Raw genomic sequence first — 14,522 nt, 5'->3', positions numbered from 1 at the left:
CGAACTTATCGAGAAGAACGATTTCTAGGTGCTTATTCGTATTTAATTTAATTATTTTAATAGTAGGTATTATATTATTCAAATGCTTCAAGGAAATTAAATTTAACAGCTTAACACATTTGTAAAATACCTACATTTATTACATATCTGGTTTACATTATAAGTACCTATTAAGTCTTTGTAATAGTTAATCTTGTAACCGCTTAACCTAATTAGTTAAATTACACCTACCGAGGTTTCTTGCTCTAATACCTATATTTCAAACTAATGAATGGTTTTATTACATTATACTTTTTCACCTAGACGTATACCTACGGTTTCAGATAGAGGTAGGTACTCACCATTATATGTATAAGCCTACCTAAATAATAAATCTCACAACAAACTACCTAATTGATAGTATTAGGTACAAGACTTAAAAAGTTTTTGCTGAATAATTTCAACTCAAGCATAAAAACATAACTGTACAAATATAGCCAGGCTAATAAAATGTAAAAAGTTATTACAGAGAGCGAACTCATCAGCAAAAGTTGCGAAGTAATAATTTACTAAGACGGAGCCCACGTCTCCGCGCCGTGTAATATCTTCGTCTGACATATTTATTGTCTTCGAGGGTGCCTTCCCTGGAGGGGAACCGCCCTTGGCCTGCAGCCAAACCGTACCTACGAAAAGAATTAAGAAATACAACAAAAAACCACGATATAAATCGTTTCTTGTTAAGAATTTCCTAAATTCTAAAACCCTTATCTCGATTAATATAAATAGACGTCGAATAATAGCTAAGTTTGGATAGAGATGTCCGTAAGATTTGTGAAATTAATTATTTTCTGGACGTTTCTATATTTGGAAGGGAGGGTAATGATAGGCGATGAGTTTTACGAGTTGTGATATAGATCTGTTGACAAAACGTGCGATGAAAGATAATACTTGTCTCAGTAATGAAGTAAATATTTTTGGTCACGTTTTGATATCCATGCAGGTGTTTGTTTCGGGGAAAATTGAGTTTTAGTGCATATCTTAATATATTAATGAGAGTTTGGTGGGTAGTAATGGAGTTGTACTTAAAAAAAGCGTTGTAATAAATTAAAGTAAACACAAAATAGCTACTTACTTACCTAATGTAATTTTTGTAAATTAATTGGTTTTAAAGATTATTCTTATCATAATTTTTTACATATTAGAAAAGGATTTAAACTTTTTGAGAGCTGTAAGTTATTTAACTCTATCGTGATATTCGTAATAACTATTAACATTAATTTGCTATACAAGGTGTAACAAAAATAGTGGGGGCATATGCCCTTAAACGGATCCCCACTCTATCGTGTTCTGATTGTTTTTGAGAATTTTTATTCTATGGAACTGGTCGTCCAAGTCAGCCAACCCTCCATACAAAACCTAAACATTTTTCCCGTCAAAAAAACATTTTCTTCGGCTTTTTCCTAATCAGAACACAATACAGAATATTCCCTTAAACGGACCCCACTATTTTTGTTACACCTTGTAGTTTAATAAAGGTAAGTACCTATATACTTATTTTATTTCAATTGCTAATTTATAGTTTATTTGTAACCAATTAATGAGGAATTCATGGGGCGTTTTAACAAGGAGATATCAAGTATGCAGAGGGTATGTTTGATCAGGCGTCTGTCAGCTGCGAAGCAAAATTAAAAAGCGGACGCCGAGTTTATCCAGGGACGCACATCGTCAGATATGTATTATATTAACACATTTTGTTAAGAATTTCTTTCATCATCAATCAATTTATTATCTAAGTAGATATATATTTGCTTATTCAATAGGTATAAGTGTAAGGCCTGAGTGGTCGCTCAAGTTGGGCGTGCAGCGGGGCGGGGCGTGCAGCGTGCATGTTAAACAAATGCAAGCGTATAGTAGCGGCCTTAGTGCATGCTGCTCAAATCACTTGTGAGCCCGACGCCACGCTGCACGCCCCGCCGAACGCTCCGCTTCGAGCGTCCACTCAGGCCTTACACTAAGAAATATGTTATTACATATGTATTACCTAATAGATCGAAAGACACTAACTTAAATTAAGGATATGTTATAAATCTTCTTTCTAGTTTGCGTGGGTACTTATGTCAGTTAAATTTAAGACGTTTTTCAAGTCTTATTAATAAATGTTTAGGTACGATATAGACCAGGATCTCTAGAATTGTGTCGTATGCATAATTATTAGACCACAGTTTGATTTCTGATCCTTATAGTGATGTTCCTAGGCTTCAAGAAACTGGATGTTGAATTAATTACGTAGTTTAAAATTTAGTTGTAAATGTAAAAATGTGTAAATATTAGTATTTTAATCTCATTATGTAAATATGTAGAAATCTTGACTTGTAAAACAACCAATTTTACCAATAAATAAATCAATCAATCAAAGGCTGAAAAGTGGTGCCGTTACACCACCAGTCTTTTGAATTTCCCTGTTACAATTCTCATACATTGGCCGTAGAAAAAATCACGCCTAAATCACAAATCGGACTTAAGTGAGCGTATTTAATTGCACTACCTGATTTAAATTGGCATTAATTTGAAGTTTAGTTTGTTTGTGTTTACAAAAAATATTATTCTTATTTAATATATGACAAGTTAATTGCGAATGAATTTTTATTTTTTGAATTCAGTCAATCAATACCAATAACACTTGAACCAAAAAAATCAGAACAATGCAAAACCGAGCAGAGCAAGCAGAGCTATCCTGTACCTAATAAAAACATAATCTTACCATCCACCATCTTATTCTACTAAGTAAACGGCGAGAGATTGCCGACATTGCCTATATGCTAAGCATCACCAGTGGGTATATTGATTGCCCTGAACTGCTATTTAAACTTTCATTTAATACGCCCGCCCGATCTAAACGTTACGCTCCCCCCATTTCGCTCAAACGCACTTCATCCAATTACAGACAAAATAGTTTTTTGTGTCGTGCTAGTCGTAATTTAAATATTCTATGCAGAGATTTGGACATTGATGTATTTAATTGTTCCATTCCTTCGGTGAAGCGAAAATTAGCGAATCTATTTTTTAACCCACTTTGATCCCGATTGTTTTGTTTTCACAAGTAATAGGTTTGCGATTTGTCCGAGTGCTTAAGTATTTACGTACCCTTTATTTTTACTGTCATTATTGTTAGCAATTCTATATCCTTGTTAATGATAAGTTTTGAGTTGTATACGTTATTATTGTACTTTTGGAAAATATTGTTTTATTTTTTTCTTTGAAATGTATAAAATGTGATAGCATTGTGTGAAATTGCGCGCAAAGTGTGATATATTGTTTATTCCATTTCTATCTGTGAGTACCTGTAATTGGCTTTGTATTGTTACCTGAATCTGTATAATGTTTCTGTAGCTGTTGGTACTCCTTAAAAATAAAAATAAATAAATAAATAATATAACTCAATATAAGTGGCAACCCTAGCGAGCCCAGAGACCGGTGGCGAAGGTCATCGACCGGCCGCTCTGGAATATCGCGCGATATCTCGCCGCTAAACCCGCTCTCAGCTATGCAAGGTTTTCGATACGATATAGCTATAAGTGAAGCTATTGTAAAACGATACGTGATAAATGTATTGTGTTGCCAAGCTATCTCAACGGCTGAAGCCGCTCTTAGCTATACATGGCTTTCGAATCTTTCGATACGAGACCATTATAGGCCTAATGTCTAGTTATCGAGCGTTCTTTACAACGTTCAACTTCAAATTTCAATAACACGAAATTGGTAGGTTGTTTTAACCAAAGAAAATGTATTGTTTTTGCTTAAACGTAACTTTTGTGATATTAACCACGAAAAACCACATTATCGTTTTAAAGTCATTCCAGAACTGACTGCCGCAGTTCATTACACCGTTGATCTAGTGAATTCATTAATTTTATTTAAGGTTCCTTATAATAGCAAGATGAACGGTAAATATTTAATGTCACGAGGTAGACAAGTAAAACTTTTAAGCGTCCTTGGTGGATTGTAACTTAGATAGGTATACACTCCAGGCCAAAAGTATAAGTAGTAAAACAAACTTATATGACAATAAAAAACTGTAATTTTCATTTTATTCTATTATTGACAATTCAAAAACAAAAGAGTAAAATGATAAAAGAACATTTTAAAAGTAAATTACTTATCTTATCTTATCTTTAATAAAACTGTGAATTCAACCTTTCGTAGAAAGACAATTAAGAAGGTTGATTTGTATGTTCTCTCAAATTTATATTTTTTTCGCATATATTAGGATGTTTTAATACTTTGGGTGCTGTTTTAATCTTATAAAACTGCCTAAAGTAATTTTTGCGTTACCAATACACAATAATAATAATAATGGAAATATTAAAAATTAAGAAAAATAACTTTGTTTTCATACTTTTGGCCTGAGGTGTACCTATTGGGAAGACATAGATAGTTAAATCATAATACAATTATTAAGAAGGCTTTCTTATCGGAGAAACTACACTTCAAATTTCAATGTCTACGACGTTTGTCTTAAAAACTTTTTAAGGACTTTCAAGCGGACTCCCGATAAGTTATCGCATTCTAAGTATGTTTCTTGTGTTTAAGTGTAGTAAAGGAGCATACTATCTTGGGTCCATACTTTCAAAAGACTCGCGTAGTTAATTTGGAGTATCTACCTCCGATGTATGCGCAATGCTCTTCGAGCTTATAAACTTTAATTACCTACTTAATGAAAAAACATCCTACTTTACCGTAACCAAAAAGCATACCTATGCAAAAAGAGTTTTTAATAAAACCATGTTAATAAATATTTATTTTTAGTAATGCTAGGCTTCAAGACTGTGTAATAAATAATTATTAAGACGTTACACAAACCACAAACAACGAGCCCAGTCGTGCATATAGGTATTCCACACAGCTAGCCTATAAATACAGCACGCACACATGTAAACAAAATGACGTTGTTTTAACTTTATTTTATTTTTACACTCGCAAGCGGGCAGCGCGCAGCCTAAGCCTGTATGTAATTTCGCGCTCGCGGCGCAGCCGCACGCACCGATCAAGATGGCGGCGCTCTCATTCCAAGTTTAAACTTTAATTTCGAATATCGAATTTAGAAGTCGTTTTCGTACGCGATAACGCGTAGACGCAACAATTTGTTATTTCCATGGGAAATCAGTGTGACGTGCGCGATTCGTCGGTTGCCTTGGAGCTGAACGCTCTGGCTTCGTGAATTTCATTGGGAATCCGCGCTTGCTTCAGTTATTGGGAAATTACGAATGTTTAGTAAGTATTATAATATTTTGAGGATTTAATACATCATTTGCCTAATATTATCTACTCGTACCTAATTTGAATGAAATCTTTTGTATAAAATTGATAAGATTTTTTTTAAATTAAGTATAGATAGGTAATTAACATCGTGCTTGATTACTTTTATCTATTGACAAATAAGTATGGGTACCTAGTACCTACGTAACATAAATCCTTTTATAAATAAGCAGTAGGGACATTACTAAATATAGTTGCCAATTTTCAGTGCCAACTGTTTACCTACCCATTTACCTACCAGATCAGTATAATAAGTACCTAAAGAAACTAAATGAAGAGATCACATATTTACTGTCAAAATGTAGCTTAAACTGGACCTCCACTGGACTGGAAAATTGTACTGACTACTGGCCAGTGCCTATCTACGAGTAGGTATGTAAATGGATGATAGGTACCTACTTAGAGGTAGGTAAATACAAAGTGTACTAACGCGTATCCTGTTTTCTCATTGGAAACACAGGATAATAAATTTTCTTTAGTAAAAAGAAAACTATCTACTTCAATTGTTTTAACATTATCCATTTCCCAAGCGATCCAATAATCAGGATGACTGAAGTAGGGTATCCTGCCCTTTTTTTCAAGAACAATAACTAGCTATACATCGGTTGTCTTTGTAAGTCGGCCGAACAAGCAGTCACCTCCAATAATATGTTTCTCTTCGAAGGCCGCAAAAATATATGACACGCTCTTATGGCTCTACATATACAAGCATATAGCTATCCATGCCGTAATCGGCAACGGCGACCCTCTAGCTAGCTAGGGCTCTACAAATAAGATCATGTCAGATATTTTTGCGGCCTTCGTTGTGTATCATATTATTGCAGGTGACTGTTTTTTATCTAGGCATACGAATACCTAAGTCGCAGTTCTGTAAGTTCCAAGTCTTCTAAGATATCAACCTGTTCTATTCTTCGAAGCCGCGGGTAATGGCTAGGATCACAATAGCCGACCTCGCGACGGTTGAGGTCGCGTCTTACATCTCTTATTTATAGTTGAACGCATGCGCGATACGATGGGCTTGCGCACAATTTATGCACAAACAAGTTATAAAGCTAGTACAACACGTGGGTCATACAAATCCGGAATTACAATGAAATAAGATGTCACGTTCGGTTTAAACTGTTCCACTTAAGGGCCATCCGGCCCCACACTAGCGTCTTTTGAGCGTCGGCGTCTATTCAGCGCTATGGACAATGGCGTCGCTGCGCAGTTGCGCCATTGTTGCGTCGAGCAGCAGGCGCAGCAGCCATAGTGTTGACTAGACGCCGACGCTCGGGAGATGATTATAGTGTGGGTCGGGTGGCCCTGGAAGGGGGCGTAAATCCAGGAAATTAGAAGGAGACAAAAAATATAGTATAGTGTAAGTACCAGGCAGGTTTTAACTTTTTATCTCAATTACTAATTACCTACTCTAAGATTTATAAGCACGCTAAGGTTACTAAAGGTGCCTTTTAAATTCAGTATAAGTATTGGCAAAAGTTTATCATTGACACGTCATAGATCTACTGAAACTTGTATTGTACGTACTTATGTACTTTAGAATCTTAATCTGAATGTTCCATTTTCATATTCATTTGTCTTTGAGATAGCCTTTAGCATACATATATTTTTGCTTAGGAGGGCAGTATACCTACATAACTATTTTACCATTTGTCCGATTTCTTGTACCTACATAATTGGGTACCTAATAAAACAGGTTTTTATTTGTCAATTATGATCAAACCGATTGTACCTAACTAATGTGAAAATCTAGTAAACTAGACATTCAATTTATTTCGTAATACATAAATTATTATATTAAAACATACATAAATGAGAAAACGTAGAACGGAATTTGAGTCTAATACCTATGGTTATTACTTATTATGAGTTATTATTGGTAAAAATATGAAATTTATTTTATAACATCGTTACCTAATATCAAAGCAGCCCAGAATAGTACCTATAATATTTGTTCGGGGTTTTGATTGCACCCATACCTCAGTTTAATCTTTCTGAATAAAAATATCAAGTAGGTCTTAAAATAAATAGGGCAGCCGAATCAGTAATAATAGGTATGTTTTATCTATACAAGTAACTTGAAAATCCAGTATCAAGTACAAACACGGCATAAATAAAGTAGAAATACTTTTTAAAATATATAACTATCGTGACTAACTAACTGATAAGTAGCGTGTTTCATATGTTTTCTCTCCACGACGACAGCGCGACTCGTGAGTCGGAAAACATCGTGTGCCACGTTTGAGACGTGCGTGACAAAGTACATTCGGGACACGAGATTGTAGATTTTTTTCCATTGGAACACGTTTAAACTTATGGCTGAAAATGATGCGGTTGATTGCTGCTAAGCTATAATCGAAGCATATGTAATCTCGTTGTAATCGCCAAGAGCCTAAGTGGACTTAGAGTCTAGGTACTCTAAGTCCACTTAGTACCTTATATTTAGTCACCAAATTGTGGAATTGTTAGAATTTTGTACAGAATTTCATCCGTAGAAATTGCAAATAAGTATTTGTGTAATTATTTCCCTATTGAGAAAATAGATAATCGATAACACACGAGTAACGTAGCCCCGAATTTTGAAGAAATAAGTTTGTTGAAATTATCATTACTTTTAGTTACGTAGTGACTGTTCTTTAATCTACGAAACTTTCTGAAGGAATTTCTTTGTCATCGACTTTCGTAGGTAATATCTACGAATTCGGTTTATTGTGACTTAACGTTATTTACTCAACTTAACGCGAGATCTTGGCCATAAAGTTTTTTTTGCCAAAAGAAGCCACTTTTTATTTGCCAGTAACTTGTTACTCGAAGTTGACACAAATTAAAAATGTTTTGAATAACTTGACGTTAGTACCTACCTTCTAATACTTGCCGGTATGGAGCTGGTATTTGGGTCATTGGCGGCGTGTGCGAGAACATACCAACCTGGAGCCGTAGAACATACGTATACATGCTCCTTGGAATGGCAAAATTTTTATCGCATGCCCGTTATCGTGGTCGATCATAAATCTGTTTTCAAATCGTGAGTCGCCATTGCTGGCTTAGCGACTTGCAAACCGATACTGCCCGTGAGTGCGACTAAAACCAGACCTTCACCACTATAGTCTTAAAGTATAATTTACAGTTTCCTAGAGCCTTTATTTATCACGATTCGAAATCTAACGTAGTTTATTGTCGCATTGTACCTAAGTATTTGCCAATGCACGTAAAATGCTAGCCGGGTTCTCAAAATGCCAGACTTATTTACGGTTTTGCCAAAGCCGTCTTTCCAAGCGAGGGGACTCTGAAAGATAATGGCTGTAGTTGAATTATATTCTAGAATCCTCACTAGATACGACGATAGAAATCGGAACGGGCAAATAAATACCTTATTTAATTTATAGGTACTTAACTGAAACATATGTATCGTTGGTGTAGAAATTCTGAAAGGAAATGTATACGAATGACTTATTTCAATTTTCTAACACGTCGATCAGGTTCTCTCAAGTCAATTTTTTTATTCCGTAGACTAAAATGACATTTCATAGTATGAACATCATGTATCATTTCATACTATGAAATGTCATTTTAGTCTACCGAATAAAAAAATAGACTTTAGCTAGAACAACACCTGCCACCTGGTCTGTATAATATTATTAGACCGCAGTTCACTTCTGATCCTTGTTGTGGTGCTCGTAGGCTTCAAGAAACCCGATGTTGCCAGGCTAAAAAGTTATCTCCAATCTGCCCCTTGAATTTTCCCCTTACAATTATAATACCTATAAGTACATACATTCGCCGCGCCGTCGAAAAAATCATACCTACGACACTATTCTAGAGAGCCTGGTCTAATCTGAGGCGTGTTGAAAATTCAATGGGGTTTCTCCAAAATTAACTTTGTTAAATACAAATTATTATATCCCGTCTTTGTTTTATGCACTTTTCACTTTTTTCTAGCCTTTACGGAAATGAGTTTCTTTACCTTATTTATTTAAAGATTTAATTACGGAAATCATTCCTCTCATAGAGAATATCTCCAATCTCCACAATCTACATGTAGGTACTCACCCAATTTATAGAAAACATATCCAGCGGAAATTAATATAATACCTACCTACGCACAGTCAATATCCATTTATTGCTCTCAGCAAGAGCCAATTTATATTAACTCTATCAATTAATATAAACGTGAAATACAGAGTGTTTGGTAACCTAGCTGCTAACCCTTACAAGGGGCCCTTGCTTAAGGGCAAAGCTGAGGTTTTTATGAACATTTTTAGCAATTATTATTTTTTAGACGAAATTTGGTATTTAATTAAAATTTGAGGGTTTTTGGAAAACTGTTAATAGTTACTACTACTATTAACAGTTTTCCAAAAACCCTAAATAAGCAATTTGGAAATAAAATATTTTATTTCGTATAGGTTAAATACCTATTGGACCAAATGAAATATATTTCCCACTGGTATATTATTTAATTATATAGGTACAGTTAAGAATAAGGTAGGTAATATGTAAGAAGAAGGTACTTGTAAAATGTTTACATTAGTATAGTTATAGAAAAAACATTTATGAAGTTGATTTAGCAGAAACAGCCAATAAGCGCTTGTTACAGCAATTAAACAACGAAATTGAATTGATAATGAAACGAATGCGCGTACTTATTACAATACAAATGCACGTTAATGAAATCTAATCGACCGTTAAATTAAAACCGGTTCATATCAGCACCTAAACCGTAAAATGGATTTTTGAAGGCCTTTTGGAGGAGATGTAGTTTTTATGCTATCAAAGAAAGTTTCGTAACTAAACAGAATTATTAAATGATTGGTGTATAAAATGGTAATCGAATATAAGGACCTATTAATCGGGTCCATGAAAACAACTTTTAAACATAAAAAAAAATACCTCTTCTTTTCAGGAGTTTAACTGAATGAAAAATGCTTGGGCTAATTTTTTGGAAAAACCATAGGTACCTAATACCTTAATGTTATGTGTCTGTGAAATTTAACCTCAGCCTAGAACATTGGTATGGATGGAAATTATATTTTGATTAAAAAAATCACTTAAAATGGGCCTTAAACTGATTCTAGAAGAAAATATACTATTTTACCTTGACTAGGCGCACAAAAGCGAATAGGAAACGAGACGTGTAGTTAGGTTTTTGTCCGCATGCCAAACGGTCTAAATTCTCCAACAGCCTCGAGAGTTTCCAACAAAACTTCCCTTCCAAACTGTATGATTTACGATTATAAAAGATCTAGCAATTAGAGCAGGCTGCGGGCTCTGCGGGCCTTGATTTATGGTGATTCGCAGTAATCATGCCTGCGATCCGTCAGAGTAATTCTATTTTATGTCAGGGCCCTGATGAATGACTGTGGTCGTCGCAGCCATCTTGGATTGAGTTAGCTGTAGGTAATTGTGGTCGGCGGTGGCTACTCGGGTTATTTTTGAAAAAGGCATGAGCTCATTATTCACGCCGAGGGGATAAAAATAAGTAAGAAAACAAAAAATATATGTTGTACGAACTGTGTAAGTGTGCAGTAAGAATGCAAAATTCTTAGCCTGGGTGTTATAAGTAATATGAGCTTAACTTTACAATTACATAGGTCTTTTGTTACCAGCCATATGGCATATAGTACGAGTATATACTCGTACTGTGTAAAAACGTGTATCAATTATTGATAATTTTATAATTTGGGCCTAACACATTTCTGAACAATCCACATTAATGTTCAATTATGTTAAAATTATTGCTCAAGTGATCATACAGTTTCTTCATATAAATAATAACGTTGACTAAACAAGTAAATACAGAATACCAACATATATACATAAGTATTTAATATAAAGCATAAATGTTTGGTTTAATTACGTTTTTGGTATTATGCCAAGTGTCGTCCACTGTATCACGTATTTCATTATTTTCGTGGAACCTAAAGAAAATATATACATATTACATACATTAACTAAATCTAACTAATAAAAAAATATAATGATACTGTCATGCGTGATCTGGCATATTTTTTCTAATAACTATTAGGTAGGTAGGCTAGCCAGGTAGGTAGGATCACTGAAAGTAAAATTAGTGTTTTTTTTGGAAATTCTTTTTCTGTCTCAAACAGTGAATAGACCGAAGTAAAAATACCTCCTAATCACCCCAAACTAAACAGAAATAAAATCTTTGAGAAAATAGAACGCGTCGACTGAAAGCTATTAGGTAGGTAGTATAGGTAGGTACCTCTCGTATAAAGGCTGTCAGAAATGCTGTTTCCTATATGGCTACCATCAGTTTGGCACTGACATAAACGCCGTCGAGAACTTAATTTACTTTCTACACATCTCGCTCGTACTCGCATATTAGTACAAACGAGATGTATAGAAAGTAAATTACGTTCTCGATAGCGTAAATGTCAGTTTTGACACTGTCAGTGACTCATGGTTCGGCCTCTATGAAATAAAGTTACCTGCGTTTAAATTAAAACAGATTGGTAAATGTGTATTTCAGTATTTACCTGTACCGGTTCACTTGTTTTAATATCATTGTATTTTAATTTTAATTAATTTTAATTACATATATGCTTAATATTGTAATGTATGGGGTATTTAGTGCTATTTCAAGATTAGCAGTTAGAAGAAAAAACATACTAAATCATGACTGGTTATATTTTAAGTACTAGGTACCTTAAAATACACCTAGGTATATCGAAGTATGTAAGAAAGCAAAATTCGTAATAGTTAATCGGAACCGTCACGAACATAATATATATTTCATGCGGAACATTTTATTATATTTCTAAGACGTAATTCAATGTTTGAGATAAAGTGTTTATTGTGAATTACTTTTGATGCATGTTTTGCTTTTATGCAGACACTTTATGATGATAATGATATGGTTTTTGCATCATAAATTAATGCGGAGTAGTTTGCTTTGTTAAACGACAATAGGTATTATGTACCTATATTATGTTTTCTAATACATTTCACATATAAAACTCGGAAAATAAAAAAGTAGGATTATGGTTAGGTTAGGTTTGATATTTTCATGATGTGGCCAGCCAATCATTTCATGAAATGATCGCCACATCAATCTATTAAGATCTGGCCACGACATATACCTACCTATATGTAAACAGTCCATTTCATAATATTCTTTTTTTTAGGCAACAAACAGTCATTTATAAAAATAATGTAATAATACGTGATGTGTTAATAGACCTTGAGTGCCCTATGTTAATAAACTAATTCCTAATTTAAAGTAGCTAATAGTGTAGGAGCAGTAATCGGTATAGTATAATATACCTAACCTACCTAACATTTATTGACTAAAATATCATTTTCAACTGTTAGAAATATAAGATAAGTTGATTACAAAAACACCATGAAAAGTTTGATGTGATATATAACATCATGTTCTTTAGGTACCTACATCGTCCACCAAAATAGTCAGTTACATCGCGTGTCCTTACCACATGTAGGTTTTGTCACCACGTCGGGAACAGAAAGCAATAAATAGGGCAATAAACGTAACACTTACCTCAACATAAAGGGATCGGTACATAGTGCGATACCGCGTCATCGCCTGTCGACGCCCGCCGATAAACAAATCGTCGACTCCACTCAGCCCCTCTATCGGGCCCATAAAAACTTAACTATCCGGTAACACGAACACACCTGAATATAAATCAGAATAACTCGTGTGTTCTTATCAAAATAAACTAGACACGATCGCTGCCCTAAACTCATGACACGTCGCGTTTCAAACCACAACCGTGGCCTGCACTCCCAAGTTAGACTAAACCCTTTCGCTTCCAACACCCGATATTGACTAAGACGGTGTAAAATGGAAAGTATAGTTTACCGCAACAGACAAAATATTTGGTCAACGGAATTAATTTCAATATTATGCTAATTTCACCCTTTGAAAACAGAAAACGTGTTGGTTACGACAATGCGAGCAATCATCGGGATTTTTGCATACAAACTAGTGTTGACCGTTGTTACAACCTTTTCTAACAAAAAGATTTGTAATTTGCCTAATGCGTATCGATAATTTATGTAAAGGTTGCGCAAGTACGGCTTTTGTTGCATGGATACACTTTCGGTTTCAGAGGAACTCATTTGCATAAGGGTGCGTACAATGCGCGGATCTCGAACAATCCTTTTCGTTTTACTTTTAAAGCTCGCATTGTTGATTTTTTGCGGGTACCTAATAAATAAATCAAGCCAAATTTGTACGGTCCAAGTCAGCGTAGTCTGTCTAACTCTTTACATTGTTGTTATTTATTTTATGTAAGTAAACAGGTTTGCGTTAATATACAGCTGACGTTTATGTAGATAACAGGTATGTCAAAGAAAATAAATACTTTTAACGTTGACCTTTTCGATAATTTATGTTTCAAACCATGAGAAAATAAGCATAGGAAACCGGCCTCTAGGAACGGTATAGAAATCTGTAGGGTACTGAAAATCGATAGCCTTAAGGGGCTTTAAGTTAAGGTCACGCCAGGTCGGGCGGTACTTCCCGGTACTTGTGATGTAGGCACCATAAAGTGACTGATTGTACTTTACTGTGACAAATTTGTTTTAATTAAACTACAATCATAAAAGATTGTATCAATGGTCATTGATGGTTGAAATAAATGCCAATAACACACGTCATTATGGCGTGTAATATCGTTTTACAACTTTAAGGCAATAAATAAATTGACTACCGTTTGTAAATTTTATTACGATTTTAAAGTCGATGACTGTTTGAAACGAATAATTGATTTATGCGGGTTATTAATACTTAATTTGATACCGCATTCATACGTAATCAGTTAGCTACTCGTATGATAAATAAAAATGAATTATTATAAACTTAAAAAAAAATGGTAGACTAATTATAAATAAATATGGGTGTATAGGTTTAGGTTGCAGCAAGCAGAAAGTCTAAGGATGAACAGTATAAACATATTAATAAAAAATGTAAAAAAAAAAAAAAAAAAAAAAAAAAAAAAAGTAAAAAAAAAAAGTGTGTGTGTGTGTGTGTTAAAAGTAAATTGAAATAATATTAGAAAAAGTAAGAAAATTTTAATAGAGATGCAATTCACTTAAATTCAGACAGAAAATATTCTTTCAGCCTGATTCGAATTTTAAGATACGTCAAAAATTTGCTAAAGGTACAAAATGGATTGGATATGACGAATCAGACCGTTTAAATCGCACATTGACGTGTGTGTTTGTGGTATCCACGAACGAGG

At 34.3% G+C, this 14,522-nt stretch overlaps 1 protein-coding gene across 1 annotated transcript in view; it reads left to right on the top strand.

The window, feature by feature from the left end:
* Positions 1 to 4,931: 4,931 nt before the first annotated feature.
* Positions 4,932 to 14,522, top strand: part of LOC134657206 (homeobox protein abdominal-B) — a 72,736-nt gene continuing 63,145 nt past the window's right edge. Inside the window, exon 1 of the mRNA XM_063512765.1 lies at positions 4,932 to 5,250. The gene's annotated coding sequence lies outside the window, so the exon portion shown is untranslated. The remainder of the gene's footprint in view (positions 5,251 to 14,522) is intronic.

The sequence above is a fragment of the Cydia amplana genome, chromosome 2 (genome assembly GCF_948474715.1).
Source record: "Cydia amplana chromosome 2, ilCydAmpl1.1, whole genome shotgun sequence".
NCBI lineage: Eukaryota > Metazoa > Arthropoda > Insecta > Lepidoptera > Tortricidae > Cydia > Cydia amplana.
The sequence above is the reverse complement of the archived record's forward strand: the minus strand, read 5'-3'. Positions and strand labels throughout refer to the sequence as shown.